Genomic DNA, 25,949 nt, shown 5'->3' with positions numbered 1-25,949 from the left:
GGAAGGAATCTAGGCTCTTAATTCTTCTAAGGACACTGCTATATAGGGACACTATCTATCTTCCTTAATGATTACATTTTAAAGAGATGGTTCCCAGGTTCTTGAGAAAGGCAGTTCTGGATTATAAAGCTGGTAAGAGGCTTATTTAGCCTTTAAAAAGATTTACATGCTTTTCAAAGAAATAAAACCTTACAATTACAGGTATTTTAAAGTAAATGCTCTAGGAAAAGGGAAGGGGTGGGGAAACTCTTCTCTTATTTTCAACAAGGAGAATTAAGCCTCTTAAGTTTAGTTTGTATTTATCCTTACAAGGCATTTTTCAGTTAGTTCTCAAGGGTTCTAAAATACCCTTGTTTTAGTATCATCGCTTTCTGTATTCTCCGATATTCCAATTTTTATTTCCTTTTCAACTCAACTGGTATTTCAGAAATTAGTTTGACTTTAAACTAATTATAATCTATAAAAATAATGTTTAATCTATTTATATTTATTAATATTATATCTAGTCATAAGATTATTTTCCTATATTAAGCAATGTTTTTGTTTTTTAACATTTCTTGTGGGGTTTTTTTTCCCTGTATTTCACATCTGATCTGGACTGCCTTTACTTTTCTCATTCTGTGAATTCAGGAGGCTTATGGTACATATCAGTTCTTTCAAGATTTATTAACATTTGATTTATCTTATTTTTAAATTCAAGGTTTAATGCTTACAATCATGGAGCTGTCAACCACAACTTTACTAATTGAGTAGTGTTTTTTTTTTTAATTTTTATTTTTAAATGGTGAACTGAATTCTTGCATGTTGAGAATGATTGGTTCCTTTATAATGTGATTAACATGTGTGAATAATACTCAGAAAAATCACTGGTGTAGATAGTCATTCACAGTGTTATGTGTTCAACATTGTTGTGATGAAGACTTAAGTGAGCATTTTTGCCACACTTACGCACAATTTGTTTTTCCAGCAGAGTAAGTTAATGTTAAAACAAAAATAATTTCTGGCCATCTTTCTTTAATCTTCTTTTCCTTTCCTTTAAGATAGCAACACTTTCAAGTTTTGAAGCCAGCTTGCTCCTTCAACACAGGTAGGTGTGTAGGGGTGTGTGTGTGTGTGTCTTCCAGCCAAATCTTTGAAAGGGTAATTTCTCTCCCATTTATTCATTAGCCTATAATAATCTTTCTTAATCTGGGTTCTATCCTATCACTTTATTGAAACACTACTTGGTAAGTTCATCAATAACCTTTTAAATTCTGGATCTAATTATTTGATATTGCTGATCATGCCTTTCTGCTTAAAACCTTCCTTGGCATGAATAACAGTTTCTCCTGCATTCTTCACTCTTCTTAAGCTTCCTGACCCCTCTACCTACAGTAACCCTTTCAATGCCCTTTTTTTCCCTCCAGAATTGCTTCTCACACTTTACATGTTGTCATAATTATTCCCTCACATGATAATGTTGGCGGAATATGAAAACAGTTACTTAAGTCAAATACTCAAGGAAGATGTTTTAAGCTGTTACAATATTAACTCATGATACATATGAGCTGAGATTGCAAAAAATGCTTGAGGATAATGGTATACAATATAACGAAAAGTGGAGATAGCTGTTCATTATTATGAGGATGGATAAGTACAAAGAATATATGCATATGAAGAAGTAATATAATGTAATTAATGAATGAATTTAAACTATACCTGTTGACATAGGGACTTCTCATGTACATATGATTAAATACAAAAAGCTGGTTATACAAAGAGACCTACAGTATGCTAAATTCATGTAAATTAAAAACACAAATATTGTTATGTATTTAAACATACATAAAGTGATTAAAGGGTAAGTAAAAACCAAATTCATAGTGGTGTCTGCTTATAGTTGGGAGAGGAGTGATTATCAGTGATAAAAAAAAAACTTCAATTTTATCAATTATGTATATTGAGTTTAAAAAGATCTTAAGCAACACGACAAAATATTAACATTTGGTAATTCTAATTATGGTGCTGCACAGGTAAATGTTATATGACTCACTGTTCTCTTAGATAGTTTAAAACTTTTTCCACATTTAAAAAATAAGGAATGATTTTAATAATATAACTAGAGATATCTGGCTATGAAAGGCAGCAGAAAACATGAGTAGAAGTTGAAGTGGGGTGTGGAGTTAGAGATTGCTTCCTGTGTGTTTGTACAACTGCTAGAAACAAACACCCAGCAGAAAGGGAGAGTGATGAGGAAGAAACAGAGTAATGACACAAATCTCAAATGACCCAGAGCCAAGTCCTTGAAAGGGCAGGAAGGAAGCAATAATGTTAGCACAGTAAGAACTCAGGAAATCTAAGTGAAAGAATGAGTAAATGACCCATTAAATGCTCTTTAGCAATCCTTCTGGGCATGCCTTATTTAATTAACTTTTCAACTGTCCAAAACAATTCAAAGCTTGGACAACTTTCCTCATTTTCACATGTTCATCACATTCTCTTTCTCTTAAAGCAGAGAATATTTCTTTCTGCTTGTAAGACACAATAAAGGTCATGAAGTTCATTTTCAGCCACTGGTTTACATATTTACTGAGCACTCAAATTTTAGACACTGTTTTATGCCATAAAGAAATAGTAGTGAAAACTGTAGACAAAAAAGTATCCAGTATTTTATTAGGTGATGACACAAAAAAAATCACACATGGGTAAGATGACAGAGTTTGATACAAGGTGAGTTGTAATGTTCAGGAAAATCCTCTTTAAAAGGTGACATTTAAATAATCTTGAATGAAATGAGGGAGAGGAGGCCATTTGCCCAGACAAGTTACTTGAGAAATTCCTTCTGAAAAGTATGAGGATCCACTGTGGTCTTCACATGTCTGTGAAGGGAAGGGATTGTTAGATTTCAGATCTTTTCTCTTACAATCTGGGCATGTTGTTCTGCTGCCTTTTCTAGTTTCCTATGTTGCAGGCAGTGAAGCATTGTTTCCAAGCTTATTATCTTCCACTTTTGTTACCTCTTTCATCTTTTCAAACCTTATTTTTTTTCTTTTTAATTTAAACAGTTTACTGAGGTTGTACAGCATAGATATTTATCTCCTATATTAAAGCTGCCTAACAAGCTAAGTCATTTTAGTCTGAAGGTTTTCTTTAGCTCAGGGAAGTGTTCTATTATAACTGGTTTACTTCTTTATTTGTTTTCATATATTAAAGGAGTCTTATCCTCTGATCAATAATAAAGTTTACACTTGGAGCTAGGACTCTATTCATTCTAAGATCAAGGGGTCGTTTTGACTATCAGTTATCTCTTATTCTCCTTTCTCCAGCCTCTCTACTTGCACTTTGTATTCATCATATACATATGCTTATGATTCACACCATCTCAAAAGACCCTTTAACAGTATCTTATCATTTGAATACAAAGGTTAGTAGTGTTGTCTCTTCCATATTTCTTGATCTGGTTCACTTTGGTTTATAAAGTACTTGCTCAAATTTATCAATGAATTTCTAGTTATCAAATCCAGGATATTTTCAATCATTTATTCTTTTATACCCCAAATATTTGAGTTTGAAGCCTTCCCTTTTTCTTGAAATTCTTTCTGTTATTTGCTATGAAACCACTATCTTTTTTTTGTTTATTTCTCCAGAAATCAGTAATAGATTTGTTTTCAATTTCTTTGCAATTTGGTCTTCCTTCACTTCACTCAAATGTTGGTTATCCCAGAGTATTATTTTTATTTTTTAATTCTCTTCATTTCAGACTTTACCTAACTAGGAAAAGTCAACTAATGTAGTCAACTACACAATGACTTCCAAATTTATAGTGACTCTGATGAGCAGCAACAACTTCTTTGTGTCCAAAAGGCAACTAAAACCAACAGGTAAACATGGGAATGATTATCTACAGTTTTTTCTTCTAACCAAATCTGTTCATCTCTTTCTAAGTCTATCTGCAGCTAGTGTTCTGAATAATCACCTGGGTCCATTCTAGTTTTCCCTACTTCAACAGGACAAAATTCAAGCAAGACTAAATTATGCTGATTTCCAGCTAACTAATAGTGCTTAAAACCTTTCACTCTTTTCAAATCATTTCTCTAGTGCCCTAGGTCACCTGGCATAAAGCAAGATAGTCATAGTTAATTTTTCAGTTTCCACTATTGATTTCTTCCAATCCATGCCACACATAGCCTTTTGCAAAACATTTATAAAACACAAAACTGATCCTATCAATCTCTGCTAAACTTTGATCAACTCTCATTATTTTCTTCAAGTTATATTTATAACTTGATTTTTATAATTATTTATTCTATATTTATTTATTTTTATATTTATAATATTGATTATATTTACTGCCAATCTCTAGTCTCATCTCTTTCCACTTCTAAAAAATCATTCCTCCTCATATTAAATGTCTCCAGATGTGTCATGTTTGCTCCTGTGTCCATGTCGCTTTCATGGTGTTACATCAAGCTAGAATTCTTTATCCTCTTCTTTACCTGGATATCTCCCAGTCATCCTTCACAAAACAGTTTGGAAACATCTCCTCCAGGAAGACTTCCCTGATATCTACGCAATTCTGTTTCCCATGCTGTTGTTTGGGCTACCAATAACTGTCTTGTGTTTCCATGGTGCCTTGAGGGAAACCATTATCCGAGCATTTTTGGCATGATGTTATTTGCTGTTGTTGTTGTTTGTTAATATTCCTGTCTCTCCCTACTTGATGCTGAGCTGCTTAATATCAGGAACTTATACCTTTTAAGTGTTTAAGTTTGAAATAATTCTAGGCTAATAAAAGTGTTACAAAAATTGTTCTCCTTGCTTCCCTTCATGTTAACATCTTATATTACATAGTATATTTAACAAAACTAAGAAACTAACATTAGTATATACTATTAACATTAGTACAATACTATTAACAACTTTATTCATATTTCTCCAGTTGTTCCACTAATGGCTTTTCATACTGCATCTCTCAATTGCAAACTTTAGCTTCCTATTTAATAAGCAGATTGCAGCTTCTTCTATCCCCTTAGTCATTCTTTTACCTACACTTGGTCTTCCAAATATGTTTTTTATACTTTTCCTCTGTAGTTAATCTTTTCCTGTTCTATATTTTCCTCCCTGATTTGTATATATTTTTATTCCTATCAATATCTTAGTTGGACTCCCATAAGGAAGGTAAATTGCCACATATGATTTATCCACTATGCATAGCAAGTGGTACAATTATGTAGAATATTATAGAGTAAAAATGAACCTGGTTTGGTGACAAAATAAATAAAAATAGGATAGAGCTAACTTGCAGCACGTGGGTGAGCAACTAAAGAAACAAGGATCCGACAATGTCTATTAACTCCAATTCATTAAACATATAGTTGATTGGAAATAGTATAAATCATATTAGAGATCCACAAGGATAATTCATCTGTATCTATTTATGAATTCATATTACTGCCCTATTAAAGCTGAGGACACAGAATAAGATAGCTAAATCTATTTTTCAGTTTCACATGTAATAGCAGATGGAAATGCAGAAAGCCTTTCTGAGCCTGGCCTTTGTTCAGTAATTTTTTTCCTATAAACATCATTTAAACCAGAAAATAACAGATAATAGAGACAGAGCAAAGAAAGTTACTACACAAGGGAACCAAAGCATAATCACTTAGCACAAGGGTTGACAAAATTTTTCTATAAAAGCCTACATAGTAAATACTTTAGGATTTGCAGGCTATTTGATATTTGTTAAAATTATTCAACTTTGCCATTGTAGTAGGAAAGCACCCAGACAATTCCTAAACAGATGGGCATTACTGTGTTCCAATAAAACTTTATCTACAAACATGGGCAGAAATCTGGATTTGTCCCAAGGGTGACAGTTTGCCAACACATAATTTAGCACAAACAGGTTATATATAAGAGGAAATCATTTCCAAAGTGCACCATAATATCCAAACAACAGTCTGGATGCTAGAAGCACTTAAAGCTTGAGTGCTCTGTCTCTTAATTCCCTATTTACCATTCCCTACCATAGAAATGAAAACAATTAGTCATCTATAAGCCATAGATTTGAGCAATAATTTTAGTGACACTAAGGGATCTTAAAAGCCATAGGAAACACATTTGATATAATGATCTTTCCCTTTCAAACAATGACTTAATTTTGTCTGTCAATGAGTATGTAAAAATAGCTGAAATTTGTCCCTATTTTCTTTCCATTTCTATCGTTATCGAGAACTTGACTAGGAAGAGAGGAACAAAGGGAGATATTTTTGTCTTCTTAGCACATGTATATGGAATTCCTTATATATATTCCTTGCTCCTTAATCCTTCCAGCAAGAGGACATTGCCATTAAATTATTCTTAAAGACAAAAAAATTAAAATGAAACAACTTGGAAGTATCTTTCCGTAGGTCACCATTATTCAATACTGGCAAAGATGTTAAACACAATAGAGAATAGCTGGTGGTAGGGCTAAGTCATTCTAATCTGTGTTTGTGGTAGAGTAGGAGAGACTAGAATATAGTAGGGATAAAATGGGCCATAAAAATCTTCTTCTATCCTGATAATATATTGAAAAGAGAAGTACTATAATATAAAACGTTGGTTTTTGGATTCTTATAACAAAATTTACAATGTGGAAAAGGTGAGTAAAGTAGTTGTTTCCCTTACAGGAAGCTCTGTAATTGCTCAGGTATGAAACCATTCCACTTCTAAACACTTTCCTAACATTTCTTCTTGGACTAAGACTTTGGCTATGAGAGCGGAAAATGTTTTAAAGTCAGAAAATAATGTGATTCATGAAATTAATTGTTGATAAACCCAGATTAGTTCTCACAATTATTCCCCAAAGTGAAGCATCCAGTCATTCAGCAGTCTAGCCTAGTTTAGCATGTTACTTTCTGAAATTCACTCTTCAGTGCCCTCTGTATAGCACAGCTGTGAAAATTGATTGGGAGCCTCAGTCATAAAAATGCAAACACTGTGAACTGAGTGGAACTCCTCAGTGATGGTAACAACAGAGGCACAGTAAGTAACAAGACTAACTTGGAGTGAATTTGGGGACATCTCTAAAAGAAGAAAGGATGACATATGTATTATTAAATTAGTGTTAAATACTTTTAAGTGGACTTAGTATAGTTGAAGAATATGCTTGTTTGAGTTTTAATAGTAAAAGCAAAGGAATGTCATGCTAACAAATGGATTAACAAAATTTTAAGCTGAGAATTTGACCAGGAAATGATTTTTCCATCAACATGAATTTAAAGCACCTCTCAACTTACAGTAGATAACAGAGAGAATGCAAGAACAGATAGCACAGTCTGGAAAGGAAAGTTCATTATTATGAACACAAAAAAATGTAGAACTGTGCAGTCATTTCCTTTAATGAACACTTTTTTGTGTTCATTGGAAGAAGCTGCCCTCCTTAGTAATAGCAGTGATGAGTACTTAAAGGGAGCTTTAAATTAGTTAAAATAAGCATCTACACAAATAGTAAAGAATGAAAAATGAAGGATTGAAAATTAAGGCCATAGCCAGCAGCACTCAGACATGGTAAAGGAGCCACTTGAGACCTCCCAGAGAAGATTAGGGAAATCTAGAATTCAGATGGATTAGAATAAAGATTTTCTGATTAACCATTTTTGATGGGAGTTTCCAGCAATTTCCTAAACCATAAAAATCATGAAAATCTTGAAAGCTATTAAATAACTATCTCCAGAGAAAAAGAAAGGGAGAAAAAAATAACAACAAAAAAACCACAGCACACCCAGATAGTTTCACAGGAAAATCCTATTAAACTTAAAAGACCAGATAATTCCAATGTTACATTCCAAATAGAAAAGAAAGACTTTTAAATATATTCTATGAAAACAATATAAAATTGATAATTAAACCAGAAAATGAAAGCACCAAAAACTGACAGATTAGCCTTACTATAAATATCCATGGAAAAATACTTAAAATTCCTAAAGAAAATAAAAACCCTAATGTCTACATTAAGAAACTATACATTTTAATTAAATGGAAAAGGATTTTAACAAAATCCAGTGTGTTTGAGATTTGCAGATGCTAACTACTATATGTAGGATAGATAAACAACAAGTTTATAGTGTATAGCACAGGGAACTATCTTCAGTATCTTGTAGCAACCTATAGTGAAAAAGAATTTGAAAAGGAATATATGTATATATATGTATGACTGAGACATTATGCTGTACACCAGAAATTGACACAACATTGTAAACTTCAATTAAATAAAAAAAAACACACTTGAAAAAAGAAAAAAACAAAATCCAATGTCCAATTTCTGATAACAATGATTAGTGACATAGGCACTGCTGGATGCTTATACACATACACATACACAATTATTTAATGGAGAAACACTAGAGACTGTCCTACTAAGATTATGGAAAAGGCAATATATCCACAATCTCCACTGCTATTGAATTTCTTTTGGAAACATTAGTTATATGACATGATATAAAACAAACCTACAATAATCAATAAGGGAGCAACAGGTACTCTCATTCATTGCTATCTTCCACTTTGGAAGATGGTTTTTGCAGTTTCTTCTAAAGTTAAACACAAACCTAGCACATAATCCACAAATCACAATCCTAGGTGTTTACACAAGTAATTGTAAGCTATGTCCACATGAAAGCATGTATGCTAATATTTGTTTCAGCTTCAGCCATAATATAAATTTCAAAAAAAGTAATAAAACAAAAACAAAAACAGAAACAATAGCAACCAATATGTCCTTCAGTAGCTTCAACAGAAGAATGGGTAAACAAACCGTGGTATATCCACATTATGGAATACTTCTGTTCAACTATAAGAAGGAATGGGCCATTAATTCATACAGTAACATAGATGAATGTAAAGATATTTTGCTAAGAGAAAGACCTAGATCAAAAGGCTACATATTGTATGATTCCATTCATATAATGTTTCTGAACAGACACATCTGTAGGGACAGAAAATATCAGTAGTTGCCAGAGATTAGAGGGGTAGGGGAGTTGTCAACAAAGTGAGTGAATAAGGGAATTTTAGGGTGAAGGAACTAATTTGTAGTGTCCTATGGTATGAACACCATACACCTGCCAAAACCCACTGAATTGTATGCTACGAAAGAGTGAAATTTAATACATGCAAACTAGAACAACAACAAATCAATCAGATGTCGAGGGATCCCTGAATGGAATACAATCTTTGACAAATAACTGTATTACAAATGCATGATATAACTGCATGTAAGTGGCTGGGGTCAAAAAGAGCTGATGTAATTCTTTTTTTTAAACGGATTTTTGACTAGAAACTGTAAGTATAAAAACTAAAGAAATTGTACCTAAGGCACTAGTTGGCAAATTTATTTCTTATGGAGGTAGTGGTTAACAATGCTGAACTGCTTTACAGGTATACTAGGGTTAAACAAATCTGTGAATGAACGCTAAGTGCTAGAAGCCAGATTCTTACTATCAGAGAGGGAGTCACAGGGAAACAAAAAGAAAGGCTAGAATAAAACTTGTGGTATTGGATTAGACTAAAAACTTATCAGTATGCATTCACATTTAGCTTAATGGCTAGACAGAAATGATTATATCTCATGTATGTGTGTACATATATGAATTAATATTGGCTGAGAGGGCCTACAGGCAATGACACACAACTACTAACAAGAAAACCCAGAGTCCTGATCCTGGTTTCTAAAACCTATTCTCAGATAAAGTGAACCAGGTCCTTGGGGAAAAAAGACTGATTCCAGAACAGAGGCAGAAGAGTAAAATGTAAGCCTGGATTCTATTTTTCTGTCAGAAGTTTGGTATGAAACTTGCTTCAGAAAGTAAGGAAGTGCTTAAACAACAGAGGTGGCAGCTTGAAGAACCTTCATTGGTTCAGTGTGGGACAATTTTAGCCTGGAAATGAATTATGATAATAATGGGTTTTAATATAACAAATTAAAATGAATACATTAATCCACATGGATAATTTTTTATAAATAAATTAAACCATGAGGCAAGAAGGGAAAAATCTTTATGGAAAGTAGGTAACTAATTAATACATAAGGAATGGCAGATAGATACTGAAACCATCAGCTAAATTATAACAGGATAGTCACAAAGTCTCAGAGTAGCACCCCACAGATTACACATTAGACTGGCAAAGATGTCTTTATGACAGAGAAATCTGGTGGATACTCCCTTAATCTAGTGATTAAACTTATCATCACTGATAATGGGATAAAATTGACACCTGCAGCATTTTTGCCAATATTTAAAAAAAAAAACCCTCAATTTAATCAGAAGGAAGCAATTAAACAGTTCTGACTGGAAACTCATTCTGTAAAACGACTGGCCTGGATTCTTAAAAAAATCATGGATATAATGAAAGACAGCCCAAAAAGACTCAGGAATAATTCCAGTTTAAAATAAAGTAAAGATATATGGTGGCTAAATACAATATAGTAATCTGAATTTTCCAATAAAATGTCAATGGACATTACTGAGAAAATAGGGAATTTTTGAATAAGGTCATTATAAATAGATTACAATATACTATCAGTATTAAATCTCTTGAATATGATCATTGTATTGGGCTTAGGTATGTAGAAGAATGGTATTATATTGTTCTTAGGAGAGAAATGCTGAAATACTTAGGGGGCGAGTTGTCTTAATAGTTTAGAAAGAGAAAAGATCCTTCTATCTATCTATCTATCTATCTATCTATCTATCTATAGACAGACATTAGAACAGAGAAAGAGAGATAAAGACAGACTGAAATACAAAAAATGTGACAAAATGTTAATAACTGATTAACCCAGATGAAGATATACAGGTGTTAATTACTCTATTCTTTCAACTTTGCTGTAGGTATAAAGTGTTTCCAAAAAAAGTTCTGGGGAAATATGTCAATATTTATTTGAATTTTTGTATATTTTTGAGCAGCAGAAACCAATATTCTCAGAAAATCTTGGAAGGAATCCTGAAATATAAACAGTTATAACAACTTTACGGGGCTGAAGCATGTCTCCCATGCAATCACCCACTTGTCTCTTCATTCCTGGTCTCTGAGACAGCTTTAAGGAACCCTGTATTTTTAGATCCTGTTTAAAATAACATTTCCATTATGTTACACAGTTTAAAGTGTCAGAAAATATGCAGTCTTTGTAGAAAGATTTTCAATGAAGTGTTTTTAAAATGTTAATATTTTGACACTTAAAGGGACATCACTCCAACTTAGGGGAAATAGTTGCTTATTAACAATACTGTTGTATTTCGCACTTAATGTGTAACTGCAACATCCTCATTACTCTGCATGAATAACCCATAAATCCAACAGTAACTCTGTAAAACAAATATTTTATTAAATTTTTACCAAAAAACCCCAATAACTGTTGTATTGGTAGTAAGCGACAGAGCCAATATTCAACCAATATGCTTCTCTCAGATCCTTTGCTCTTATCAATATAAACAAATAAATTCTAATTTTTAAAAAATATCAGGCTGCAGGATTACAGAATATGATTTATCATTTAATAAATAAAGTATACTCATATGAGACAAAATTAAATTGGGTTCTTTCCATTCTACCTATTAAATTTTGGTATTGCTCTTGAAAGATCTGGTCTATTGAGGTACTGTCTATAGATATAAAAAAGCAGACAGAAATATTTATACTAGAGATTTGATAGTCAGTAGTTCTATAACAGATCTTCAGTAGAGTTAATTTGTCAAAGCTGAACTAGCAGAACTAGACAGGTTTCATTTTATAATACTCATACTTCACTCATCTTCCAGATTATCACTACCTGTCCCTCGCTATTCCAAAATTAAGACAAAGACAGAGGGCTTTATTGATCTTTGTTGATAAATTAAATTCACCAGACATCACAGTGTACATTATATTGATATCACTAAAGAATTCACAACTTAAATCCTTACTCTATTTTAGAGTTTATCTATTACTTAAACAAATAGAAATTCTAAGTAGAGTGAAATAAGTATCCTCTTACACACACACTCCCACACATACACATGCACACACACACAAGGTGATTTTAAACAAATATAAGCCTCAATAGTACTTCTCCTTAATATTTTAGATGTTGGTAATTGTATCTTTACTGATGTTTGATTCCCTATGAAGAATGAGCTTTTATAATAGATTAATAAAGCTGGTAAGATGGGTTTTATATACATTTTAAACAAAGTTAAAGATCATTTTGTTTTCTACCCTAACCAATGTAGAAAAGCAGTTTCTAAACAACAAAGAAGTGGGGGTAATACAACTAGCCAAAGGAAGCATTTACAAAGAGTACATGCTGGTGGAACATCTGAAAAATATTGATCTTAGAAAGCAAATGGAACAACACATTGATCTGGGAAGAAAAAAGGGGCAGTGAGAGCCATAAAAATGGCTGGAGAGGAGTTTTAGCAATAAAGAAAGGCACAGAATTAAAGGAAGATTGAAAATGTTACAGTACAGAAATATTTTAAGATGAAATTACCAGGTAGTCTATATTTAAAAATATAAGCAAGTTTATCAGCAAATAACAAAGTATGATGGGTTAGAGGAAAGCACTGGAGTAGAGAAAAGCACTAAACAGGGTGGATTTAAGTTCCAGCTAAGCCTCTAAACAGTGAGAATTTTAGAAATCACCATATACCTCAGAGACTTAGTTTTCTTATATGTAAAATAAAGAGCAGTGATAGCCACATTCCTGTAACAGAACTGCTGCAAAGATCCACTGGGGAGCTTGTTAAACAGCACATGCCCTTGAATCCTCCCCCCAGAGGGATTCTGTTTTAGGCAGCACCAGATTTGGGATCCATTGGGTCAAACAACTATTAAGATTTAAATAACCAGTATACATCTTAAGATATGTTCTACTACAAAACTAAAGAATCATGAGAAATTCCAAGCCACACTGAGAATAACAGAATATGGCAAGCTTCTGTTATTAGAAAATAAAATAAAACTGAACTGTGGCTCTCTTGTATACTGAATTCTTGTGAATCCCTCTTATACACAAATTAATCCACTGGCCTAGAAAACATTTTTGAATCTTTTCTGTCACTCCACCTCCTTCATCAACACCAAGTATCCACATAAAATCGGTGACCAAATCCTGCTAATTCTATCCACTTGTCTCTCAAATCTTTCCTGCCCCCAATCCACAAAGCTAACGCCCAGTTCCTGTGCTCACAATCTCTTGTCTGGACGATGGTGGTAATCTTCTCTCTTCTCCACCTCCAGTCTCACACCTCTAATCCATTTTCTATACTATCAAAACGACATTCTCTCTGGTCATCATAAACATCTGCTTAAAACCTCTTAGTAGCTCCCAGTTTTCTACAGGGCAGTTTCCTCAAGGTAGAGTTTTCAGATTGTGCAGAGTGACCTACTGGTGTGTCAGAAAGTCAATTTACTTGTTCAAAACCAGTATTTTCAATAAAATATGATAAAATGGAATAGGCTAAAAAGAATAGGGTAGAATATAAAATATCTGAGTATGTATTACCTAGTAAGATACAATATTTTGTGAAATTTTAATTTTTTGTGTTTATGGTTATATAATATAAAAAGTATTTTACTATGAGTTGTGTTTAAAATGTTTGAAAAACACTTCTTTGGATCATATAGATCCCTTCATAATTTTGCTTTTAACTGTTTTTGTACACTAAAACTTCAAAGTTTCAGCCATTCTCTGGCAGAATGAATAAGCCACACTGTTTTCCACCTTGGGGCAATCTCAGAGTATTCCTCTTGTGAGATATTTCCCCTCATACCTTCTGGTCAACTTGGGAAATTACCACTCATCATTGAATATGCATTTTCTGCTCTGTGAGTCCTTCCATATACTCCCCTTCTTGTGATCCCAATTCTTCCCAGCTCCCACTGGCTGTTCTCAACTAGTCTGAAAATAGTTCAGTGATGTAGAACTATTAGATTCTTTTCATTTGATCTCTAACAGTATAAGGGAGGCAACAGATGGTTATTTCCCAATAACCTGAAACTAATTAGGCAGCAAGCAAACTCTCCCACGAAATTCCCCCAAAATTTATCAGTCACACAACTATGAGTTCAGAAAACCCTGTTTTTCCCTTTTGGGTGCTCTGAAAAATCTTTCATGGAAAGTTGCCTACAGCAAATTTTGCAATATTCAAATTGCATAAAAGGGAGACCAAGCTTCATTTGAACTGGTTTGGAATCAAGCCTGGAGAGCAATGCCTCAGTGTATAGAACATATATTAGGCTGGCTAGATTCTCATACCTATTAATGCAGGTTAGAAGGATATATCTAAAAATCTTTTGTCCAGAAAATATATTTCCAATATTATTAATTACATCAATGGCAACCCATTCCTAATAATAATTAGCTAGTAAACCATTAATTTTACAAATGAAAACCAATTATAGCTATGCAAAATAGCAAAACCTCATGTTGATCAAGTTAAAGATAGCTGATGCTTGTAACTGTCTCTAAAGAGTGACATTTCAGATTAAGGTGTATCCAACTACATTAGATGGCAAACTTTAGATTGGAGAATTCCTTAAACTCTAACTTAAACCATTATTTACTGATATCACACTATGACTGAAGTATTTTAAAGTAAATTATAGACATTGTTATACCAAAAATAATTATAATTAATATGCCTTGGCTATTGGGAGTCAATCATGATATGTTTAAAAAAATTAATTCAGTTTATAAGTACACTAGTAATGGTGAACATGAAAGTCCAAAGTGAGTGTCTATTTGTGTGTGTAAGAGAGAGGGAGACAGAGATGTTCACTGGTATATATTGCTACTAAAAAGAATGTGGCATGAAGTTCACAAAACAAACCAAGCAAAGCAACAAGAAAAAGAGATTTCCCTGAAAAGGATATCAAACTGTTAAAGTCTGCAGTCCATGTCAACGCAAGTTAAATAATTTGTTTTACTATGTTCCCCTAAGCATTATGTATAGTTTACTATTGCAGCTATTGTAATTGGAACAGGATGTTTGAATACATCTCTCCCCACATTCGAATGAGTTTTCTACTGTGTAAATGTCAGAATATCAAAATGACTTATGAATCCTTCACTTTCATGTACAGAATTAAGTTTCTAAGAAATTCTTTCCTGTATCCTAGTAGACCCAAAAATCCAATGAAATGTGTAAGAAGAGGTCAGGGACCATGAAAAGAAGTGACTGGTGAAGACATTTCTTTAGAGAAAGTTGTTCCCTTAGTCACAGTTCCCATCTTTCCTTTTAGGGAAGGGGAAGATTTAGTAATCTAAGGAAAATGCCAAGGTTAGGTTCCTAACTGAGGAAAATAAAACAGACTGTGGACTGAGGACTTCTAGAGGAAAGGGAAGGATGGACTAACTGCTCTGGTGGTGGAGCCAGAGCAGGAGGGCTGCTGCACTGTGTTAGGGAAATATAATTAAAAACAAAATATCCTCTCAGACCAGAAGTCCTTTCCACAATAGCAGAAAATAAGACAATTTTATTATTGAATAAGCATTAAACCAGAATATGAAGCCCTTTAAGGCAATTGGCTAAAGAGACTGCAAAGACATAAAGGAATCTCACTTTTTCACATGGCCAATGAGATACAACCCATTGCCTACATGATCTCAAGATAAATAATAACTAGTCCTCAAATATGATAACTGAACAGCAACATTTGTCATACATAGTTCATCCTAGATTCACCTGATAATTGGGGTAGCCTACTGTCTTGGCTAGTTGGCTTTATCCAACAGAAAAATAAACTTTCATGTCTTTATGACAGAAAGCAATTTTGCAACTTGCTGCTAGGTGGCACACCTTGTCACTGGGAGATGGAGGTGCTATCTTCCCTGATTTTGTATCAAAGAGATAGCCCCTAGGTCCTTCAGAAAGACATTTCTGGGTTGTAAAGCTGGTTTATCTAGCCTTTAAAAATAATTTACGTATATCTCAAAGGGACAGAAAAATGATTTCAATTAGAAGTTTTCTAAAGAAAACACTTTGAAAGAAAAAGAGGGAGGGGTCTCTTTTTCTCTGGGCACCAGGGAAAATTTTTCTTGTTTAGATTTATATATATCCTTACAACTGAAATCAGCCTGCTTGACTAAAATCTGTTGGAACAAGGGATGGGTGAATATTTCCTGCTGACCAGATGTGGTTGAGAGAGAAATTCATGTGGGGTTACTCAAGTGTCCTGTCCAATGGCTTGTGAAAAGAAAAATCAAAATGGAGTCGGTATTGCTAAGAGAGTTCTCTAAAATAGAGCTGGGAGGCCACTGAGGAACTGTGACTTACGCATGTCTCAGTCCAATGGCTGAGCAGTTGTCTTAATGCAGGCATCCAGAACACCTGCCAGTGTTTCAGGAACTCAAGATACTTATCAAAACTTTACCCTAAAATAACTCGTAACAACCTATCCCTTAAGGACAACTATTTCCTTTCTTGGTCAGAGTCAATCATAATTCTTGCCAGACAACTTTAACAACCTTGTAGCTTTTGCCTTTATAAGCCCCAGACTCATTCTCTTCCCTGGAACACTCTTTCAGTTTTACCTAAATTCTTGTCTCCTAAATTACAATTCTCAAAACCCCAAATAAAGCTCTTTGCAGCCTCAATCCTGATTATTGTTCAGCAAAGGTCATATGGGGAGAGAGGAGCCTCAGCAAAGCCTAAAAGTTTTACACTTAGTGTCCAGTGGCTGTGGAAGGAGCCCCCCAAGGCACCCAAATTACAGGTGCTTCTGCCCAACTCTCAAGGAAGTACTGGAGAAGGCCCAACAAGAAATGTAAGAAAAGCACAAATGGAAAGAATTGGCCCTTCCAGGGAGGCCACTTAAAATTTATGCAAGGCCCGAGAGAGTCAAACTAGCCAGCTATGTAGAAGCTCTCCTATCCCCGTCTCCTTTCTCCCTAAGTTCTGAACCTGGCAAGGAGCACACTGGTTGCCAATGACTGGAAATGAGGTCTGAGGGAGAGAGTAGAAAATACACTCTCCTCTACTGCAAACAGCCAGCCTGAGGCCGACTGAAAGGAGAAGGAGATTTCCTGCTCCTCAGATGTATGGGAAACCTGAGGGCACAACTACTCCTTGCAAATATGTTTATTTTGTTTTCCTGATTATAAATTTAATTATATGAAATCCATAAAAGTAGAGAGAAAGAAAGATGGGGAATAAAAAAGAGAGCAGAAATTATGTATTATTATTTATAATAAAACATTTAGCATATAAAATGAAATTTTAACCTATTGTATGGCACAGGGAACCATATTCAATATGTTTTAATAACCTATAATGGATTATATACACATCTGAATCGCTATGCTGTACACCTGAAACTAACATAACATTGTAAATCAACTGTATTTCAAGAAAAAAAGATAAAATGCACTTTTTAACTCTAGTATCGATAAAATTATATATTCTGCTATTCTTTACTAAGAATACAGAATAATAGTCAAGAGTATACGACTTGGGCCTTTAATGCTAAGCTCAGGCATTTAATAGGTTTATGACATTGGATAAATTATTCTATTTCTCTGTTCTTCAATTTTCTTAAATGTAAAATGAGACTAAAAATAGCCTACATAATTGAGTTGTAGTGAAGACTGATACCTGATAATTAGTATAAAGCATTTATCACAATCCTGATATATATGATTCAAACTGAAAGTGTTATTACAAATCACAAAAATTTTCCCAATACTTGATACTTATGGACTATTGAAAATTAAAAGTAGCTTGCTATAAGAGAGTAGATCACAACACGCACAGAAAATAGTAATTATGAAAGGTGATGGAGGTGTTACTTTACTGTAGTAATCATTTCATAATATAAATATGTATCAAATCATCACACTGGATACCTTAAATTTACACAATGTTATATGTCAATTATATCTTTAATAAAAACGGAAAAAATACAAAAGAAAAAAAAAGAAAGAAAACGAAAAGTGTAAACCAATCCCCAATCCCTGAATGTGGGTTTACTATAATTTTCAAATTCTCCCTTCTTGAAATTTCTGCCATAATTTGTGTGCTGCATAATATTCACAGATATACATTTTGTGCTCATCTCTGATTATTTTCTTTGGATAATTTACAATACATGAAATAACTATGCCAAAGAATAACAGAATGATAATAGAATTTCCAAAAAATTAAAGAAACAATAGTTTTTCATCTCTTGTTCCCCCATTTTGCACAAGACCTGTCACACAATGGTCATTAATTAAAAGCTGAAAATATAATAACCTAACACATGAATATATGAATGAATGAATGAACAAATGATTATATGAATAAATGAGATAGATATAAAGAACTGTCTTTCTCAGGACACTTTTTTATGTGATGAAGGTTCTGTTTTCTGATAGTTCAATAAAGTAGTCTTATAGCACTTGGACATGTCCAGGTTTCATAAAATATTTTGCTAAAACTTCAAAAATTAGACATAATAATTAGTCAACTATTCATAAAATAATAAATATAAAGTTCCCTTTTAAGGAATCTTTAACATAGCAAGTTCATGCAACAATAAATCTTAGTGTAGAGCTTTCTGGAATTGGCCTGGTAATTCCGTTTACAGAAAGGAATGGAGTTTTGGTTTTGTTTCATCACAGAATTAGCAGTCTCACTAATAACTAGGAAACTGTTCTTGCCTCATGTGAGGGCAAACATTATAAAACAAGAATAACTGCTTAGCTCAGAGACTCCCAAACTGTTTTGCATGTTAGCGTCACTTTGGGATCTTTTAAAAATTTGAAAGCTCAGGCCTCACCCCAGACCAATTAAGTCATAGTCTCTACCCCAGACCAATTAAGTCATAATCTCTGAAGGTGAAACAGAGACATTCACATTCTGGCTGATTGCAGGCAGGTTTGGGAACCAATGGCTTAACATATGGTTCAAGTTTCTGGCTTAAATTACCAGGAAGAGCAGGCACTCTGAAGTAATTTCAACATTCTACCAAGAACTGTTAAGGCTTTCTTTTCATGTCTACTAAATTTGCTATGGAGAAAAACTTATCTTTGAACATCTTAATGTGCATATTTATTACACTTTTACAATTAATTGCTCTACCAAGTGCCAAAAGTCTATTTATCTGTCATAGAAATAACCACATCTGAAAAGACATGCAAATCTACTTACAACCATTTAGCCTCATGTTATAATACTGTATAGACAAACCTTATGAGTACAGTAAGCAATCCAGCTTACAAGTTTCTTTAATGTAACCTCAGATTACTTCTTTAATAAAACGGAAACTTTTATATCTTTTAAGACTTTAAATTATATTGTTAATAAAGAAGAACCTAAGCTTCTTTACCATCATTCTTGTAATACCTCTACATCTCAATTTCTCACCAAATCATAAATGAAAAATAACCATCATAAAAAAAATGATGTTTTTACTACATAGATATATTCTTAGATTAACAAATATCTTAAGGGAACATAAAGAAAAGACAAAGGCAATTATGTTTGTTCGTTTACACAGGAAACATTCTCTGAAAATAGTCCTCCTCCACTTACTGGATGCTGTTTCATTTTCCTCCAGATTCTAAACTAGGAAAAGTGGAGAGGTAGGGAAAAACAGGGCAATTCTGATTTGAGAGTGGTTTCTTTCTTGTTTGGCAGATGCTAAAGCTGACATCCCTGGGTGAGTCTAGAATGTGGTTAAAGCTGACACCCTGCCTTTTAGGGCACTGTCAGTGGTTCTTCAGAAGTTTCCTTCGGGCTCTTCTCTCCTCAGTTTCAATGATCAGTGTGGAAGTATTTGGTGATTCCTTTTTCAATCCACAGACAATCATATTTTTGTTGAGGACCACTATCAATTACTAGGGGCCCTAAGAGATGAGAGCCAAGATGCCCACACATTACTCTGTCCTAATGAATGTATTTAATCCATGAGAAACATGTCACATAAATTTATAATCTCCAAGAATCTTGGTCATTGTCAATACAGTACCTGCTCTCAACTCTTTTGCCACAAAAGCTAGATAGCCAACCTTTCTCTTATCCTCTAAGTTTCCATGCTGATCACATCCCAGGCTCTGTTTCTTGATAGAGAGGCAAAGAACAATTTCTCCAAACTTTTTCCTTTGCAAAATTTGTGTATGCAGAGAAGTAATTTTCATATACTCACTTAGGTACCTTGCATTTATTTTCTCATGCTTCAATCAAAACTAAGATGAATCATATTCCAATATCCTACTAGTTATATTTCTGTGTTTATATGCTAAGTCTTTTATGAAACAAGGCATCCAAAAATGCAAATCTACGCACTTACACTCCATGTAAACAATCAAATCTGGTGTTGCAAAGCCTATTAAGATTTGACTGATCTGTGCTCTTGAGGTCAGGAAGGTAGATATATAATTAAGAGCTATTAAGTGCCAACAAAAACAAAAGGAAAATGGACAGAATTTACAATACGTTCATCTCCTAATTGTTGGAAACACATTCTCCTCTCCTGATGCTCTCAGTCACTCATCTTTACTTGACATCTACTTATTGTAATAGCTCCAGATAAGTCAACACAAGAGTTAAAACAAATAATTAAAGGACATTTCAGGACAGAATAATTCCTGGTATTCTAGGGGTTATCTTTAACTATTCTCCTTAGAAATTTTCTAGTGAAAGTGTAACTATAATACATGAAAAGCAAAGAAATCAATCTTTGTCAGTTACTTACATTAAAATCAATAACTACAACATCTTGTCTTCTAAATTAATATTCCTTTAGGTCTAATTTAATTGGTCATTTGCCATTTAATAATATATATCTATGTAACATTGCTACTATGGCTATCATATTTCCTGATCCTTAAAATGCTAAGGTTCAGTATCTGTGTATTCAGTTATAACTAAACTGAAAAAGTTTTGGAAGTTGCCAAGTCAATAAATTTTTATATGTATGAATTTGTATATAACAACAATGGCTAACATTTACCAAGAGTTTATTGTAGGCCAGGTACTACGCAAATGGATTTACATGCATGCTGACCTTCGATTTTATAGAGCTAGTTATCATAATCATCCCCATTATGCAAATTAACAGATGGAGGCCCAGAAGCTTTGTGATTTCCCAAGGTCACAGCCAATAAAGACCAAGGTCCTAGCCCTGGTAGGATAAGTTCAGAGTCATGGTCTTAACCACTAAAACTTACCACTTACTCTTATTTCCAACTACAGCACAGGCACCCCCATTGAAACTGGAATTTTTACTTAATTAAATGTTATATTTGTACTCAATACATTTGCATACCATTGTTACCTATTGTGGAATTTGGTTTGGAAGAATTTTGTAGCCTGTTAGACTGTCTACACTATTGTTCTATAGACTGCATATACTTCGGTAAAAATAAAAAGTATTTTTCTATACATGCTATCTATATGGTATTTATCTATGTATACCCTCATGACATGTGCCAATAAGTGAAAATATTATTTATGAAAAGGGCACCCGTTCAATTTGGTTAAAATCACCCAAAATACCAGCTGCACTATAAATGTAAGATACATACTGAAGGGATGGGTAAATGAATGAATAAATGAATGAATGAATGTCTTGTGCTGCTTAAGGGTCAGTTAATACAGTTAATACATGGGTGTGTAAGACTGTGTTTGCTTGTGTGCATGCTTTGATATTTCAACAATTGTAGGTAATCTTCAATTTGTTTTTAATCACTCCTTTAATGGAAAGAAGCTCATTTGACTTTAAAGTAGATGGGTATAGACAAAGTTCATAATTTCTTTCTTCAGCACTCAGAGAATAGATTCCCCACTGGCTAGAATGCAAATTATCAACAGGATAAGAGCTGTCCCTAATGCAAGAAAATAATCATGGTGTATACAAACACTAACATGAGTGGAAAATTTAAACAAAAATAGCTGAAGTGAGGTAAGGGAGACAAGAAATTTTAGTGTCAAAGACTGCTTCTCTCTGTAATAGTTAAAATGCTCCCAGTTTATATAAAACCTGTGATTTATTCTGTTTCACTTGAAAGAAATTTACCATACCCAAGGGGAGAACTGTAAGATTACCACTCTCACTACAATCAAAACATCAGGAATGAAAATCCCACCCACTGGAATAATAAATATTTTAATAATCTATAATATATCCACATCAGTAATGCTGCTGTAAGTTGTCATCGATAACAGAGCTGTTTCAAAGTTTAATTTCAACACTGCTTATGGCCTAGCATTTCAAATCAGACAACTAAGGATCCCTAACTTCTGCAACATTAAATACAGATTCAATTCCAGAAAGGATTGTGCTATTATTTTACTATTCTGTACATATTTTAGTCAGAGTGTGACATTATTGTCATGGGTTTTATAATTTCTTACCCCTCTCACATGTTCTGTAAGAAGAATAGTATATTATGAGGATGACTACAAAGAATGGTTTTGGTATTCACTTATAAATCACTAAAAAAATTATTGTTTTATTGGTATGACTGTTCTATTAAGAGATAAAATAGATCCATTTACTTTTCTTGGGAAAACAAAATAAATAACTACAAAAATAAAATGGAGAAAGCAAGAATAGCAAACTCCTTAAAAGATTAAGCAGACTTGAAATGTGAGTAATCTATCAAAACATTTAATAACTTTCCCTTGAAGGCCACATTGAACAGCAGTAAGCCAAAGTGCTTTAGAAATGCTGTTCAGGAGAAACAAAAGCTTAAGAATGCCATTTATATCATTATTTACTTGAATAAATACTTCTTCATTGTCCTCAGAAAAGCATCTGTCAAGTGCTATGTTCACAGGGCAAGTCACCATTTATTAACATTTATTGATGCTAGTATTGTGAAATGGTGAAACTACTTTTGGTGTCACAGAAGGACAAGCGGGCAAAGACAAAGTCTTCTCATCAGGAATTACATTAGATTCACATAGGGCAGCAGCTGACTGCAGTATTTTGAAATGCTTTTCTGATTGCTGAAGGTGTGAAAATGAGCCAGAGTGTGAAAAGTGCAACCTTTAGCCGGGACGTTTCAATAGCAAAGAGTCTGAAATACAAGACCAGAAGAGAGTATTCTATTGCTGGTGTTGATATGTTGAATATTCTTTACACATGAATGAAACACTAAAGAGCTGGTCCCTTAAATCTATTTGAATTCCTTTGCCAATAAACTAGCATTTAACTTGAATCTGGCAAAGTAAATCATTCCAAATTCAAAAGCCCCTCTTCACTTTGCAGAGGCACACAGAGATGGAGTAGCAACTAATGTTCATTTTGAGAAGAGAACTGGGCACAGCTGTTCCAGTCAGACTTTTCTGCAAGAAAATAAAATGAACTGTACATAAAAGGAGACGGGCAGGATTTAACTTATGTCCAAGAAATTAACATCTGGCTCAGAGCCTAAAATAATCATTTACAGACTATGGAAAATGACATTTCACATTGCATCAGCTAAAATGTCATAAGCATTTTAAATCATGAAGAGCAGGGAAAAAAAGGAAACAAATAAAATTGTAGAAATAAAAAAAAAATCTCTATTGAGGAGAGACAAATACTGCTCAGATAATGCTCTGGGATCCTTTTAGCCAATGGATCCTTTTCCAGCTCCAATAAGTGAACTGACATATGGTGGCATGTGTTTCAGATGGATTAGCAATGACACATGCAAATTCAATGGACCCCGTCTATCTGATGAGCCAACAGTCTAATGTGCATAGGAATCAGTCATCAGTTACATGAAGTATATAGAAAATGTTAAACCATACATACGTCTTCATAGATGAATCAGAATAGAGTCATTATGTTGATTTTCTCATGTTATATTTTTAAGAATCTCTCTCATACTCAGAGTGAATCATTTCACTCTATCAAAAGCATATAGAACAACCTTATTCACTTAAGGAGTTGTGTAGGAGGTGGAGAGAAAAGAACCAGATGACTCCAACTATCACTACTGATATTTAACCTTTTTTAATAATATAGAACTTCCTAAATGAAGCATATTAAATATTTATCTTCAATCACTAATGAGTAATCAAGTATCACTAACTGCATTAGTGTTTACTTGGCTATCTCAATGACTTAGACTAAGATTTGAGATCAGGAAAGAACTTCTAAATAGCCAAACTGATACTTTTAAGTTTGCTCCGTACTCCTTCTTATAAAAGAATGACATCAGTGTTTCCAAATTAACAGTAAATTACAGAGTTCTCTTAAGAGAAAGTTTCCTTGCTGAACTCCAGAAATTGACACACTATAATTTTGTAATTGACTGTACTTCAATAAAAAGTAAAAAAAGAAAGTTTCCTAACAGCAGATTAAGAAGAAAAAAGGAGGAGCAAATCACACTCTGACAATTAAGAATAACAGACACAAAAATTCCAATAAGTAACTAATTAAATTAATTAAAAAATATTAGCCCTTTGTGGTACACTAATGTTCTAGCAACCTATCTCAATAGCCCTTGAGAATGTGTTTATGTAAAGAAGAGTATATTAGTTGTCCAGATTAATTACCGACGCATTCATTTATTTTACAATCTTTTCTTAGAGGCTACTGTATGTCAGGCACGGTAGAAAGGGCAGAACCAGACAGTGAGTAAGCCCAAACAGACCTAATGCATATCCTTGAGGAATCAACAATACACTGAGAAACTGTAACAGATTTCCACCACGTCTAGGAAAACAGAAGCTTAACTCTTTAATGGGTGGTTTAAAAAGCAGAATCTCAGGATGAGGAAAGCCTCCTGGTCAGTGACTCCAATTCAGTTTCTTAAATTTTACCTCCTTGTGTTTCTCACATTTCTGTTACTGCTGGTACTAACTGTGACCCTCACACAGTGCTTCCATACACAGCTCTGGCTCAAGTAGATTAAAAAAATATCCTCACTTGGTCTCCTGGTATAGCTCAGACAAACTGGGGTTTTAAAAAGTTTTTTGTTTAATATTAATGGAGGACTCCTTGGGGGAAAAAATCATAAATAATACACACAAATATTTGGTCCAAAAGACATTCCTATGGCAAAACTTATAGTTTGGTGGAGTGAGGAGCTATAAATCAGAGATTTCCACAATCTTTTCCTCAGGTTAAATCAGCTCGTCACTGGCAAAGCCCATTAACAATTTCCAAGAGACAGAAACAGAATCTGGAAAATAAAATAAAGTCTAACCTTTTTTTTCCCCTTTTCCTTTGTGCTTAGTCTAGTTTCACTTGCTCATAGGCAGCTGTATGCAGATCTTGCCCCTGGCACTTCAGAGTGGAGCTCCTGGTGTGAAGCGGCTGCGGCCGGCACCTCAGCTCCGCGGACCTATGCAGAAACGCCGCACTGGACACCTCAGCTCAAGATGGCGGCGGCGGGCCGCGCGCGGCGACCTCGCGCCCAGCCCTGTGATCTGGAGGCTAGAGCGGCGCAGCTGCGCCAGACTCGCGAGAACTCAGCCCCAACCTCATGGCTGATGAGATCCCCGTAAAGCAGCCCCACCCACGGCCTGGCGGACAGCGTGTGCTCTAGAGCTGGGGTCGAACTCTTCGTTCTTTGAGCAAAGAATAAAGCTTTCCTTTGCTTCTGAACCGAACTGACTCGCTCTATTGGTTCAAATGTTTTATTACAAAATGAGAAAAATTAAAACATAAAAACTGGCTCTGCATGCTGGCCTCCTCTTCCCCCTCTACTGTGCATAGATATCTGCATCACACATTGACCAAACCTCCCCATCTGCAGAAATACCTGCCGAACTAGAAAGAGCAACGCTCTCCAGAAGCAAAACAGGTATTTTATGATTCTATTTTTATAGAATGTCCAGAAAAGGCAAATCTCTATACAGAAAATAAATCAGTGGTTGCCTGGCACTAGGAATGTGAACAGGGATTGGCTACAAACGATTAGAAAAGCTATTTCTGGGGTGATGCTTATATTCTACAACTGGATTGTGGTGATGGTTGTACAACTATGTTATTAAAATTATTGAAGTGTACATGTAAAATGTGTAAATATT

The 25,949-nt window shown here is 34.1% G+C and overlaps 1 long non-coding RNA gene across 1 annotated transcript in view; it reads right to left on the bottom strand.

Annotated features, from left to right (window-relative positions):
• Positions 1-25,274, bottom strand: part of LOC116278764 (uncharacterized) — a 136,011-nt gene extending 110,737 nt beyond the window's left edge. Inside the window, exon 1 of the long non-coding RNA XR_012074318.1 lies at positions 25,124-25,274. This is a non-coding gene — a long non-coding RNA (uncharacterized lncRNA). The remainder of the gene's footprint in view (positions 1-25,123) is intronic.
• Between the last annotated feature and the right edge of the window lie 675 nt (positions 25,275-25,949).

This window comes from Vicugna pacos, chromosome 7, assembly GCF_048564905.1.
Source record: "Vicugna pacos chromosome 7, VicPac4, whole genome shotgun sequence".
NCBI lineage: Eukaryota > Metazoa > Chordata > Mammalia > Artiodactyla > Camelidae > Vicugna > Vicugna pacos.
This window is presented reverse-complemented; position numbering and strand designations above follow the sequence as displayed.